We start from the raw sequence: 15,768 nt of genomic DNA, 5'->3' as shown, positions 1-15,768 counted from the left end.
CAGATGTTAGACAGTCAAAAGGTCGACAGGGACAAAAAGTCGACACACTAAAGGCCGCCATGTAAGAAGGTCGACATGTACAAAGGGCGACACAAAAATGGTTGGCACATGATTTTTTTGTTTTTTAGGGTTATTTTGCTTTTGCTTGCTATTAACCCCTCATTAGGGTTTGTACATTGATTTACAATCTCAGCCAATACAGTATGTGTAAGATATGCAGCTTAAATGTTCATGATACCTCAGAGAAGTGGTATAGCTACCCGAAGAACAAAGTATAAAAAGTATCGTTATTATGTAAGCTCTCATGGGCTGAGCCCTCTTCCCTAGCACTATCCATTCCAGTTGTTTTATATTTACACTTCAGTCATTTCACAAAAACATTGAACTTGTACCCTCCTCGTGACTAACCACTGTATGCTCCTTCTAGAAACAGCGAGTTACCCTACATTTGCCGCTGTTACTTGTACTTCCTGGGCTGGGTGTGGTATAAGAGATAGACAGTAATTCGATAGACAATATCTAGATAGACACCAGATGTTAGACAGTCAATAGGTCGACGCATGTATGTATTATAGCATTTATAATGGTGCTGAGGTGTAAATGAATAAATAGCTGACAGACCTGTTCCATTTATTTCTCTCAGCACAGCACCCAGGATAGCACTCTTCACTCCAGTCCAGCCCCTGGCTGTCAGTCACTCTGAATGAGAAGGCTTGGATGCAGCCCACAATGACAATGCTTCCTCCGGCAATACCTCCCAACAATGCCTCCCAGCTTCCTGGCAGCTCCAGTCCCAGCATTCTCTGCACTGACGCCCGTGGATCCGCACAACACTTCCCAGTAAGTCCCATTTTCTCCTCAGGGCTCCACTCCGAACCTCTCTCTTCAGAGCCTCTCCCAGCAGCCCCTGCGGGCGTCTACTTTTTAATACTAGTGGTCGCTTGCGGGTCTGCTTCCAACTCACTGCATGTGCTGCTCTAGCCCGTGTGCTGTAGGTCACTATGGGGACAGTTCCCCCTATGCTGCAGCAGCAGTGGCATGTCTCTGGCTACGAGCCCATCAGCCCACATAGCTCAAAGGGAGCAGCCAGGGCCAAATTCCCCTCATTGAGGGGGGCCACTCATAAATTACCAGGCAGTTCTCTCAGTCCAGAGGGGTCTATGGTACATATATAAGCCAACATCCCTTTTACTATATACTAACATTTTTAACTATTCATACATGATAAATTAACTCTATATGGTGTATATATATTAAATGATAAATTAGACAGTATACACTTTAGGGGCATTGCACAGTGGCAAATGTAGAGTACTGTAACTCACTGTTTCTAGAAGGAGTATACAGTGGTGAGTCACGAGGAGGGTACAAGTTCAATGTTTTTGTGAAATGACTGAAGTGTAAATATTAAACAACCGGAATGGATAGTGCTAGGGAAGAGGGCTCAGCCCATGAGAGCTTACATAATAAGGATACTATTAATACTTTGTTCTTCGGGTGGCTATACCTCTTCTCTGAGGTACAGTATCATGAACATTTTAGCTGCATATCTTACACATATTGGCTGAGATTGTAAATCAATGTACTAACCCTAATGAGGAGTTAATAGCAAGTAAAAGCAATCAAAGCAAATATGCTGATTACCATAATACAATAATAATTCTCTTTGACTAAAATCATTATCTAACCACTCTCAAAGAAGGACAAAAGAAGACTATTGCTGGTCTTTGCAGTTGTTTGCTGTAGCCTCATCATTCAAACTAGAGATGAACGGGTTCGGTTTCCTGGAAAACAAACCTGCCCAAACCTACCTAATTTGAGGAGATGCGAGCCACTTAATATTTTTCTAACATCTTCTATATTCTAGAAGATAATAGCTAGAATCTGATTGGTTGCTATGGACAACATCTCCACTTCTAAAAACCCGCACTTTAGTTAATATACCCTTTATACCCCTTTCAGGCAGAAAGAAAAATTACCAGGTCAAACATTTCAGACCTGGTCATTTGCTTATCAACACGGGTCCTTTTTCTGTCTGAAAAGGTCAACCCAGGTCGAAAATCTTGCTTTGCCACTACATGTGGTGAATGGCATGTTGGCAATTTTATGGTTTTTTGCACCAAACTTTACCTTTATTAGAGGTGTTTTTTCTTTACCACTATATATTGCTTTTTTTATTTTGGATGTCCTGACTTAGACCCTCTAAGTCAGTGATTCCCAACCTCGGTCCTCAAGGCACACTAACAGTCCTGGTTTTAGTGATATCCATGATTGTGCTAAGATGGTTAAATCAAAATAACTGAGGTACTAATTAAGTCACTTGTGCTCAAGTATGGCTATCCCCAAAACCTGGACTGTTAGTGTGCTTTGAAGACTGTGGTTGGGAACCCCTGCTCTAATCCCTTGAGCAACGGCTTTAGTAGATAATGTTGAAGGACTAGCATCGTCATCATGACTGAGGGCTGCAGCGACAGTATTTGTTTGCTCTTCTCTAAACTGATCGTTACCCATTTTTCAATTTGCAGATCACTGCATGGGGTTACAGGGCTTATATGTGCACATGAACAAAGCATAATAGGGTAAAGTGCACCAAACAGTACAAACAATTGAACATACATATATATTTTTTACAATTTTCTCTTTTGAACTTGTAGCTCAGTTCAAACTGAGTGGAGTCACAGGGCTTTGAACAAAGTGCACCAGGGTAAAGCGCACCACAATTGTTGTCCCTTCAGCCAGGCTGTGGTAGTTGGAGCTTGCCACATCCTGACCAGGTCTTGGCAGCTTGTGAGGTTAGGAAGTCTGCATGCACCCACGCAGATCCTGCCCTCATCTCTCTGGAAAATGGGGGCACAACACCCCATTTCTTGGAACACTGCCCAGGAACTCCTCTGCTCTGCCTCCTAAACGCAGCAGCATGTCAATCAGTCTGCAGCTTTGAGGCTCTGTGAGTGAATTTGCAGAGGGAGGGCTGCACATGCACGGTACACCTCCTGTGCATGCACAGTCCTCCCACCACCGAAGATGTGCACTAACCATTGGGTTAGCATACATCTCTGCATCAGGCCCAAAGTGCACTAGGGTAAAGCGCAACAAACAGTACAAACAATAGATCTATATACTTGCAGCTCGGTTCAAATTGTGTGAAGTCACAGGGGTTTGATCAAAGCTCATTAGGGTAAAACACACCAAACAGTATAAACAATAGCTCTATATATTTTTTATTTATTTATTTTTAACTTGCAGCTCAGTTCAAACTCCATAGAGTCACAGGGTTCATATATGCACGTGAACAAAGGGCCTGATTCTGAGCTGGACGCTCTTTGACCACCCACAGCTTATGCGAGCGGCCAGGTGATGGTCACGATGGTCAAGACCATCACGACCATCGGGCTTGCAACGAAACCCTTACGGTAGGGTCTCGTGGCCGCAAGCCCCAGTGGAGTTCCTGCTCTAATAGATTCCTATTAGAGCATGAGTGATGTCAGTAGGGCCGCCCACAAACGAGTGATGTCACTAGGGCTGCCCACAAATGGCAGGCATTCCTGCAGGAATGCCTCCGTTTGCCCAGCCTCCCCGCCTTCCAAATGGGGCGAGCTGTCAATCAACATCGACAGCCGCCCCTTTTGGATGCAAGTGCCGGAGCGAGTGTTTTTTGCGCTAGCTCCGGGGCTCGCACACGCGCAGTGCACATGCCGCACGTGGGCATTGGCCCACCATCGACCCGCTTGCAAGCGTCATTTGGGGAATACTTATTATTAAATAATTATTGATTTATACATTAGGTCCCAATGTGAGAAACAAAATTAAGTGCAGCAATTTGTGAGGCTGCCGTTTGCTAATTTGCAGTTTCTTATTCAGAAAAGCTAACTTTTACTGGATTAAATCAAGTAAAGTCACTGATATACAGTAACATTGTTTTAACACAAAAAGATGTCCCTTACATAAATTGCAATTGCATTTAGCCTGGGCCAACATGGCTTAGGTCATGAAATCAGGTGGCAAGTTGGGCCCAATCATCTCACATTTGGTCTTTTGAGAGTGGAACAGCAGATCATCAGTTACTTGTAATCCACTTGTATTTTGTCCCACCAACATGGTTTTGGGCACTGCAGTAGATGGCAAAGTGGGCACAGGTTCCATTCTGATAATTTTTAACAGAGATGTGCAGGTCCGGATTTCTGAAATCCAAACACAACCAAAATTAGGGCTTCTGAGTACCACCGGGTCAAGGTTCAGATTCACTTTTATGACCCAAACCGAGTCCCGACACATATCTCCAATTTTTAATAAGTAGCTGTAGGATTTGGGGATGATATCAGATGGCAATGTTGTAATCGCAGCAGGAATTACTCCCTAGGATGGATGTCTTTGTTTTAGTTTTGTACATACTGTATGTTCACTTGAGTTACTTGATACACTGGGGAACAGTCAATCTGTTACCAGGGATTTAAGAGTCGATTTCGTTTAATTAAGTGCTCCTGATCATGAATATGCCATGCTTATTTTTTAATTGGCTCTAGTTTTTGAGATATGTATATGTCTTTAGAATTTATGAAAAAATAAATTAAAAAATGTTAAAAATAGTTAATAATATATTTTTTTTATTCTGAATAAATTTGATTCAAAAAAATTTATAAAAAGACACAGGATAATTACATACATACAACACGTTTTTTGTAGGATTTTCTTTTGTATTCTTGTTGCGGGCAGTCCCTCTGCAGACTCCAACAGTAATCAGCCATCATGTGATGATCCCACCTTCCTTGATATCTTTCTTCCATTACCTGAATATCCTGGTGGAACTGTTCACCCTGTTCTTATCTTAAATCTCCTAGATTGGACGGGAAGTGATCTAAATAGCTGTACAAAAAATATACTTTAATACTCATGGCGACACCTACTTTCTCGAAAAATTTTAGCATGTTGTGTGCTAATTCATGATAGCTGTCTGCCTTGTGATTGCCTAAACAATTTTGAATGACAGACACATAACTCAGCCATGCTTCAGAATCTGTTTCAGTCATAGATGTGGTAAAATTTGGATCCTTCACCAGTTTCCATATCTGTGGGCCATCAAAAATATCTGCCTTTAATTTTTCAATACTAAGAGATAGAAATGTTCAACAAATATACGTGAAGCAATCGCCTGACTTGACCAATGCTTTTATAAATTGTTTCATTAACCCAGTTTGATTTTTAAATCGACACAAACAGACCACTGATGTTGAGAATAAGCAATTTTTTGTAAGACTAACTTGATATTTTCATACTGTTCTTTAAGTTTTGTTGAATGACCGATAGGAATTGACACAAATTTATTCCCATTGTGCAGTAATACACATTTTACGCTCCCTTTAGAACTATCCAAAAAGAGTCGCCAGTCTTCTGATCGATATTCTAGTAAGCCTATCATCTGGAGAAGTTCTGGAAAATTGTTGCAATACACATGATTGTTATCTTGACTAAAGAACAGCAGTATGGCTTGCTCTCTATTTCAATACGACATTATTGTAACATCCAACTCAAGACCATTTCCTCTCCTGAACTTCCTGATTACTATTGCTCCACAAAATTTGGCAATGACAAATCCTGAAGCTATGAAAACCTTTTTTTGTAGGATTTTCTTTTGTATTCTTGTTGCGGGCAGTCCCTCTGCAGACTCCAACAGTAATCAGCCATCATGTGATGATCCCACCTTCCTTGATATCTTTCTTCCATTACCTGAATATCCTGGTGGAACTGGTCACCCTGTTCTTCGATTAAATCTCCTAGATTGGATGGGAAGTGATCTAATTGGCTGTACAAAAAATGTACTTTAATACTCATGGCGGTACCTACTTTCTCAAAACATTTTAGCATGTTGTGTACTAATTCATGATAGCTGTCTGCCTTGTGATTGCCTGAAAATTTTTGAATGACAAACACGTAACTCAGCCATGCTTCAGATTCTGTTTCCATCATAGATGTGGTAAAATTTGGAACCTTCACCAGTTTCTGTATCTGTGGGCCGTCAAAAATTCCTGCCTTTAATTTTTCAGTACTAAGAGATGGAAATGTTCAACAAATAGACGTGAAACAATCGCTTGACTTGTCCAATGCTTTTACAAATTGTTTTATTAAACCATGTTGATTTTTTTCCTGTCAATTAAGAGCTCATGAATTATGTTGGCTTCTCCTACAGTTATAACTTCTCTTGGAGGCCATAAGGTTTGCTGCCAGTGCATTTGTTTTGCATAAATATCCATAAGCATATGTGACAAGGATACTTACTGTAGTATATCCCCTTTGCTGCCCAAGAAAAAAGTTTACCATTTTAAATCGACACAAATAGACCACTGATGCTGAGAATAAGCTATTTTTTCTAAGACTACAGATGTGCCCAGCTAGTTTGTTGTTCATGGCATGGCGTTCAGGCCTCTGAGTCATGCCATGGAATGTTACGTGATGGCTGGACTTGTGGCGTACTGTGGTATTCTTCAAAGTAGGATACACTATGGCATGTAATACAGCGCTTAACCGCTGGGTGGCAAGTGCTCCACTGTTGTAATTTGTACTGAATACCATACTGTACTGTTAAATTGGATGGATATCACATTCATGCACTGTATAGTATTTGCATGTTCGCACAACCAATATTTTTAATATCACATACATCCAGTAAGCTCTTAGAAGGGGACGCAAATCAGTACACATACTGTACATAACTGTACAGTAGTGAAGTTGCCCGAGTTGTTATCATGGCATAACCGATACTGTAGATTAATGAGATGCATGCACAGTTTTTACTGAGATGGGATGAATTATTCTCTACTGGGGGGTACTGTGGTACTAGTACTGTATAATATTTCTAAAGGAAGACATTTTTTTTATTATTAAAAACAGCAGCAGGTGGGTGGAGTGCCCAAGTATGAGCCCGCTATGTGTGGTTCTTAATATAGCTGGCTTGTGGGCTAGTGGTTAGATGATCACTTTGCAACAATGCTGGTCCCGTGTTCGAGCCCTGGAAAATAATATATATTTTTTTGGCACTGTCGGCTCTGGTGGACACTATAGTGAAACTACTGTAGTAGTGTTGTTGTTTAATAGGCTGTTTAAAAGTAAGGATTTACAAACTGATTGTGCATTTAAAAAGTGCAAACTTGCATTAATGTCTGCGCTGTGGTGGCTGTCAGCTCCGAGGGGTTACAATGGGATTTCTTGTACATGCCCAGTGCAGGGGTTACAATGGGATCTGTGGCACATGCCCAGTGGAGCCAAGCCAAATGCCATGTAGCGCTATGCCATGGCGCATAGAAGATCATTGCACTACGCATGCCCAGTTGTCTGTATTACTAATGTACTGCATGCGGTTGAATTTTAAAGTGCAAACTTGCATCAATGTTGATGCTGTCCTAGACTTGGACACTATAGTGATTTCTCATGACCAGTAACTGGTAGTGGGCTCTGTATGAGAGAGAGGTCTCTGCATTACAAACTGACTGTGTGTTTGAACCGCAAACTTGTGTCAATGTCAGCACTGTCCCAGTGGACCTGCTCAGTAGCTGTAGCGTAAGGACGCTCATACAGTAGTGATGAGCATGTCCAGTGGGTCGGGAGTCACACACAGTGCGTCAGGTCCCTTCCCCCAAAGCAAGCAAGAGCCTCTTTTTACCATAATAAAGGATGCTCTGTTAGCCATTTACTGTAGAGACCATTTTCAAAGACTCCTTCCCCCATCTGCTAGGACCACTAGTGTGCCACTATGAATGTGTCTGTCCTGTATATTAAAAACTGACTGTGTGGTTGAATTTGCACTCTTGTGTCACTCTCTGCACTGTCCCAGATTTGGACTCAATAATGATTTCATGACTTCAGAAACTGGTAGTGAGTGGGCTCTGTATGAGAGAGAGGTCTCTGTATTACAAACTGACTATGCATTTAAAGCGCAAAATAGCATCAATTTTGATGCTGCCCTAGACTTGGACACTATAGTGATTTCATGAGTTCAGTAACTGGTAGTGGGCTCTGTTTGAGAGAGAGGTCTCTGCATTACAAACTGACTGTGCATTTAAACCACAAACTTGCATCAACATTGGTGCTATCCCAGTGGAGCCACTCAGTAGCTATAGCATAATGATGCTCATACAGTAGTAATGCGCATGTCCAGTGGGTCAGGAGTCACACACAGTGCATCAGGTCCCTTCCCCCAAAGCAAGCAAGAGCCTCTCATTACCATTATAAAGGATGCTTTGTTAATCTATTTACTGTAAGCAGTCAGCTCAAAGGTCTGCCCTTACCTGTACGTCGCTGCATTTTGTACAATACAAACAATACAATGTCTAGTGCCATGTGACTTCATTTAAAATACAGCTGGGTGGCATAGAGTAGAGTAGAATACAGTAGAAATGGCAGGTGGTTGGAAGTTGAGGAGAGTCTGCTGTACTGGAGTAAACTTACTTAATAATATTGAACTTTAATTGCTCTATATTTATTCAATGCTGTTTGTGCGTTGATACCTGTTTGTGTTGGTATACAGTAAAAAACAGAATTCTCACACCACCAAGTGATTTCTGTGACAAATTGTAGCCTTCCATGCTTCGATCCCATGATGCCCACACTGCTTTGCCACTAAAGTACACCACAGATTCCTGTCGTAATGAGTAACGCACCTTTGTGTAATGAATTTGCGTCATGCGTCACTGTCTGTTGAAAATGGCAACACGAGCATGGAGGTTTTCACCTGGGCAACTCTTTCTCCTGGTTAAGTGGAGAGACCAAAGTTTTTCCACTAACCAGGAGAAATAGGAAGCCTACAGGAGAGTGGGTAGAGCAATCTACCGCTAATATGGGTGCAGCAAGACCATCTGGGCCCTGCAATGCCGGTGGTCTGCTGCACAGTGACCTGGCTCGGCTACGTCGAATAAGGAGGTGTCTCAAAAGCAGTAAGTACAGTATTGCTCTACAATTACAGTACAAGAATTACAATATACAGTACAATAATAAATACAATGCACTACTCTGAAATACAGTACATTGCACTGTAGGTTGTTGGATATCTGAGGATGACTGACATTTGTTACCACACACTCACATAACTGGCAGAGATTTGATTGGCAGGGTCATTAAATCTACAGTACATGGACTAAAGGGCAACACACTATTGGTCAACATGGCTTGTTTGTATAGTAAACCTACAGTAACAAAAGGCAAGTTGATCCAGCATACTATATTTGGTTGTCAAAAATATTTCGGCACCGTTTCATCCATTATTATCTATTGCCATGTTGGCAAATACTGTGTGTGATCATGAGTCACAGTCAACCATTTTTCCTAGTTGACCTAATGCCTGTCAACCAAATCTATGTCGACATACTGTATACTGTACACTGTTTATCTGTGCTGGCCCTGTCCCCTTTAAGTCTGACATTATTACGTCACGGACAGATTCAGGGGTCTACTGTATTTACTAAGCAGTGTTAGGAGACAGAGTGAAAAGTGATAAGAAAGTGATAATGTGCCAGCCAATCAGCTCCCAACTGTCATCTCACAGGCTGTGTTTGAAAAATGACAGTTGGGAGCTGATTGACTGGCACCTTATCAGTTTCTTATCACTTTTCACTCTGTCTCCTAACACTGCTTAGTAAATAAACCCCCTAAAAAATTTTAAACGCCAGGGTGTGCCTATACATTAGCATCCAAAGAATGCAAGGCCAGCAATTCTGACAGCAGAGTGCCGATCCTGGCACCCTGCAAGGCAAAAGTACAGCTCAAGGGGTGGCGACAGTGCCACCCACCGATCCTCTGTGTGAGGTTGCACCACTTGGTCATACTGTACTGTATATTTTTTTTATATACCATACTGTACCATGTTGGGCCCAATGCCAGCTTCACAGACTACAGTAGTTTTTGTACTACAGTATACTGTATTGGTTTGTGTTGTTATTCCGGTAGAGACTTGCCCTACAGTAGCATTTTTGGTACAGTATACAGTACAGTAGTCCAATTGTTTCTGTACACTTACTGTAAAACTTCAAACATCATTGTCTTAGTAACATTTATCTTTACAGGTACAGTATGTACAGTACTGTAGTGTTAGGTATTTGGGTATTGTCTGAATAATTCCCATGTGGTGGGCCTCTTTCTAATCCTTGATGCCTTCTAGGCCAATTTACACTGTTCCTGTTCTATGTACAGTACAGTGTAATTTCTCCCATGTGCCTGAGAATAACCTGAGTCTCTATTTTCCTTCTTGTACTGTCCTAATCTATGTTTCCTGGCTATACTGTACAGTACTGTATGCCCTACTGTATTTGTCCACATGTCTAACACTTACTGTACTGTACCTGACTGTGGCTGTGTTTCCATACCATACCGTCCACTGTACAGTACATTTGCTGTTGTGTACAGTATGCTGTTCCTGTACTGTGTGTACTCACAGTCATTAATTTCTCACTTTGCATTTCCTTTCTCTTTGTTAGATTTTTTTTATTTTCCAGTACTGTACTGTACAGTATGTTTCACTGACATGTCTATTGTTTTCTACAGTATCTCTCTCCTTTTTTTTCCCTTGTAAGTCTCTCTCTCTCTTTCTCTCTTGTACACTAAAGACACATCTCCGACATTTTCTCCTTACACATTAATTCTTTCTCATTCTCATTTCTCATTTGAGCTTCGTAAGTACTGTACTATACACTACAGTACAATTTATTCTACTCTAATTTTTTTCCTTTTACAGTATGTTTTGGTGACCTGTCTTAAGGGGCTTACACGCTGGATGATTTGGATGAACGCTAATAATATACTGTAGTTCAATGATACATTATACAGTATTGTTCAAATGGTCTAGTGTGTATGCAGTCAATTCCAAATGATGTGCTTGCTCGTTCCCTCCAGTGGCCCAGCACAATCTGGGGATATTGTTAACCCTCCCACCCCATCATCTTTCTTCGCTGCTGGCATCAGCAAGTGTGCATAGAGTACAATTGACGATGCTGGCACCGTGGCGAACAATAACGGCTCATACACACAAGGTCTAGGGCCCATGGGCCATAATGTACAGTATGTGCATACTGTCAGTAAAGTGTAACAATACTGTAGTAATACTGTATTACTGTCAGGCTGAATTTATTGACATTTTGCCACATTGTTTTTAGCCAAAATGACAAGTTTTTGTTTCCACAGTTCGAGAAAACGTAGGGCTCCAGGCCCCCCTGCCGCTGCAGCTTCAACACCAAAACCAGCACCACCACCAGCTGGCCCCAGTGGCCTCCCCAGGCCGCATCTGTACAGTACTGTACACCACATTGTTTTCTACAGTACTGTATCTCTCTCCTTTTTTTCCCTTGTCAGTCTCTCTCTCTTTCTCTCTCTCTCTCTCTCTCTCTCTCTCTCTCTCTCTCTTGTGTGTTTGTTTTTAGTGTTATGTAGGATCTGGTCAAGATTTGTACAGTAGAGGTTTATTTGTTTCCAAATGGTTTTGATGGAAACTGTTCTTTTTTCACAGTCCTACCACCACCACCACCGGGCCCCAGTGGTCTCCCCAGACCATGTAAGTACTGTACTGTACACAACATTGTATTCTATAGTACAGTCTCTTTCTCTCTCTCTTTCTCCCTCTCTCTCCCTCTGTCTCTCTTTTTTTCTCTCTCTCTCTTTCTCTCTCTCTGTCTCTCTATCTCAGTCTCTCTGTCTGTCTCTCTCTCTTTCTCTCTTGTGTGTTTGTTTTTGGTGTTATGGAGGCTCTGGTCAAGATTTGCACAGTAGGGCTTTATTTGTTTTCAAATGGTTTTGATGGAAACTATTCTTTTTCCACAGTCCTACCACCACCACCACCAGCTGGCCCCAGTGGCCTCCCTAGGCAGCGTAAGTACAGTACTGTACACCACATTGTTTTCCACAGTACTGTATCTCTGTCCTTCTTTTCCCTTGTCAGTCCCTCTCTCTCCCTCTCTTTCTCTCTTTTTTTCTCTCTCTCTCCCTCTCTCTCCCTCTGTCTCTCTTTTTCTCTCTCTTCTACCTCTCTCTATCTCTCTTTTTCTGTCTATCTCTCTCTTTCTCTCTCTCTCTCTCTCTCTCTCGTGTGTTTGTTTTTAGTGCCACATTGTTTTCTACAGTACTGTATCTCTCTCCTTTTTTCCCTTGTCAGTCTCTCTCTCTTCCTCTCTCTTTCTCTCTCTCTCTCTTTCTCTCTCTCTCTCTCTGTCTTTTTCTCTCTCTTTTACCTCTCTCTATCTCTCTTTTTCTGTCTATCTCTCTCTTTTTATCTCTCTCTTTCTCTCTCTCTCTCTGTTTGTTTTTGATGTTATGTAGTCTCTGGTCAAGATTTGTACAGTAGGGGTTTATTTGTTTCCAAATGGTTTTGAAGGAAACTGACGGTAAAGTGTTCTTTTTCCATAGTTCCACTGACTCCTCCACCTACTTCACCAGCCTCATCACATGACAGTGGTAATGATTAATACAGTAACTGTATGGACACACTAGTGCAGTGCTACTGCCTTTTTTATATTTTGTATATTTTATTTTCTTATACACACAAATGCACTAATTATTGATGAGGGGGAGGAGGAAGGAAAGCCCCAGCGGTAGGCTACATTTTCTTCTATCGCTCTACATTTTTTCCTTTTCACAGTGTCTCTCTCTTTTCTGAACTTATGTAACAGTAACATTTTTTCAACAGTAACACCAACTGAAGGGCCCAAGCCCCTCCCTGCCCAGGACCTTGCAGCTGGGCCCAGTGGCCTCCCCAGCCCTCGTTAGTATACCACATTGTTTTATACAGTACTGTGGACCTCATTCAGAGTTGGTCGTTGCGGCCACATGGTCGTATAGGAAAAGGGGCCGGATATGCAAATGATGCACTCGCATGTTGCGTCCCTAAGTTCGGATCGTTAGCTGCCCAACCAAGGGGAGGAAGCGGCCGGAAAATAAAAAATATGCCCCCTTCTCGTACGCATTACATGTCATCTCCGGCCATATAAGGAATAATCGAGACCATCGGGAACCATTGGAACTGGTCGTAGAGCTTAAGGTTGACCATACCCTCTCTTAAGCTCTACGATCATGTCAGTGTAAAAACCACCCATGTCACGTGTGCCATGACACTACTTTGTTAATTATGCACTCCCATAAAATGCTGTTCGCATAATTAGGCACGCCTGCATTCGGATCTACACTCCCCAGTTTTCAAACACCTTCCCCTGTTACCACCCACAAATGCCTCATTCTGTCACTCAAACTACCGACCTGGCTGTGTTCAAGGAGAGATAAATTTCTGATCATAGCGGGTAGTTTGCGCACGCGCATTGCGAACTTTACGCATGCGCAGTTTAGCGAACATCGGTGGCGTACGACCGTGCGGCCACAACGAACGACTCTGAATGAGGTCCTGTATCTCTCTCCTTTTTTTCCCTTGTCAGTCTCTCTCTCTCTTTTTCTCTCTCTCTCTCTGTTTCTCTCTCACTTTTTGACTCTCTCTCTATTTTTCTCTCTCTTTTTCTCTCTCTCTCTTTTATCTCTCTCTTCTCTCTGTCTCTCTTTTTCTCTATCTTTCTCTTTCTTTCTCTCTCTCTTTTTCTCTCTCTTTTTTTTCTCTCTCTCTCTCTTTCTCTCTCTCTCTCTTTTTCTCTCTCTTTTCTGTACTTGTGTAACAGTAACATTATTTTTTTTTCAACAGTACCACCAACTGAAGGGCCCCAGCCCATCTCTGGTATGAGTGGCCTCCCCTGGCCGTGTAAGTACAGTACTGTACACCAAAATGTTTTCTATCTCTCTCTCTATCTCTCTCTCTCATGTTTGTTTTTGGTGTTATGGAGTCTCTGGTCAAGATTTGTACAGTTACTGTATGGACACACTTAGTGCACTGCTACTGCCTTTTTTATTTTTTGTATAATATTTTTTTTCTTATATACACACAAATGCACTAATTATTGATGAGGGGAAGGAGGATAGAAGGCCCAGTGGCAGGCTACATTTTCTTCTATCGCTCTACTTTTTTCCTTTTCACAGTGTCTGTCTATTTTCTGTACTTGTGTAACAGTAACATTACTTTTTTTTAACAGTAACACCAACCGCAACCAAAGGGCCCAGCCCCTCCCTACCCAGGACATTGCAGCTTGGCCCAGTGGCCTCCCCAGGCTGCATAAGTACAGTACTGTACACCACATTGTTTTCTACAATACTGTATCTCTCTCCTTTTTATCATTTGTCAGTCTCTCACTCTCCCTCTCTCTCAATCTCTTTCTCTCTCTTTTTTTCACTCTTCTCTCTCTTTTCTGTACTTGTATAACAGTAACATTATTATTTTTTCAACAGAAACGCCAACTTAAGGGTCCCAGCCCCTCCCCGCCCATGACCATGCAGCTGGGCCCAGTGGTCTCCCATGGCCGTGTAAGTACAGTACTGTACACCACATTGTTTTCTACAGTACTGTATCTCTCTCCTTTTTTTCCTTGTCAGTCTCTCTCTCAACCACTCTCTCTCCCTCTCTCTTCCTATCTCTACCTCTCTCTCTCCCTCTCTCTCTTTTTCTCTCCCTCTCTCCCTCCCTCTCCCTCTCTCTCCCTCTCTCTCCCTCTCTCTCTTTCTCTCTCTTTTTTTCACTCTTCTCTCTCTTTTCTGTACTTGTGTAACAGTAACATTATTATTTTTTCAACAGAAACACCAACTTAAGGGTCCCAGCCCCTCCCCGCCCATGACCATGCAGCTGGGCCCAGTGGTCTCCCCAGGCCGTGTAAGTACAGTACTGTACACCACATTGTTTTCGACAATACTGTATCTCTCTCCTTTTTTTTCTCTTGTCAGTCTCTCTCTCTCTCTCTTTCTCTCTCTCTCTTTTCTTTCTCTCTTTTTCTCTCTCTCCCTCTCTCTCTCTCTTTTTCTCTCTATTTCTCTTTTTCTCGCTTTCTCTTTTGCTCTCTCTCTCTGTTTCTCTCTCTGATTTTGTCTCTCTCTTTCTCTCTCTCTTTTTTTTCATTCTCTCTATTTTTCTCTCTTTTTCTCTCTCTTTTTTTCTCTCTATCTCTCTTTTTTTCTCTCTCTCGATTTCTCTTTCACTTTCTCTCTCTCTCTTTCTCTCTCTTTCTCTCTCTCTCTCTTTCTCTCTCTTTTTCTCTCTCTCTTTCTCTCGCTCTCTCTTTCTCTCTCTCTCTTTGTCTTTCACTCTCTCTCTTTTCTCTCTTTATTTTTCTCTCTCTTTCTCTTTTTATCTCTCTCTTTTTCTCTCTCTATCTTTTTCTCTATCTTTCTATTTTTCTCTCTTTCTCACTCTCTCTCTTTTTCTCTCGCTCTCGCTCTCTTTCTCTCTCTCTTTTTTTCTCATTCTCTTTCTCTCTCTATTCTGTACTTGTGTAACAGTAACATTATTTTTTTTTCAACAGTACCACAAACCGAAGGGTGCAAGCCCATCCCTGACCCCAGTGGCCTCCCAAGGCGCGTAAGTACAGTGCTGTACATCACATTGTTTTCTCTCTCTATCTCTCTCTCTCTCTCTTGTGTTTGTTTTTGGTGTTATGGAGTCTCTGGTCAAGATTTGTACAGTTGGGGATTATTTGTTTCCAAATGGTTTTGATGGAAACTGTTCTTTTTCCACAGTCAAACCACCACCACCTGGCCCCAGTGGCCTCCCCAGGCCGCATAAGTACTGTAATGTACACTACATTGTTTTCTACAGTACTGTATCTCTCTCCTTTTTTCCCTTGTCAGTCTCTCTCTTTTTCTCTCTCTCTTACTCTCTCTCTCTCTTTTTCTCCCTTTTCTCTTTCTCTCTTTTCTCTCTCTCCCTCTCTCTCC

The sequence above is a fragment of the Taudactylus pleione genome, unplaced genomic scaffold (genome assembly GCF_031769625.1).
Source record: "Taudactylus pleione unplaced genomic scaffold, aTauple2 ptg000258l, whole genome shotgun sequence".
Classification (NCBI taxonomy): Eukaryota; Metazoa; Chordata; class Amphibia; order Anura; family Myobatrachidae; genus Taudactylus; species Taudactylus pleione.
Note: the sequence above shows the minus strand (reverse complement) of the source record.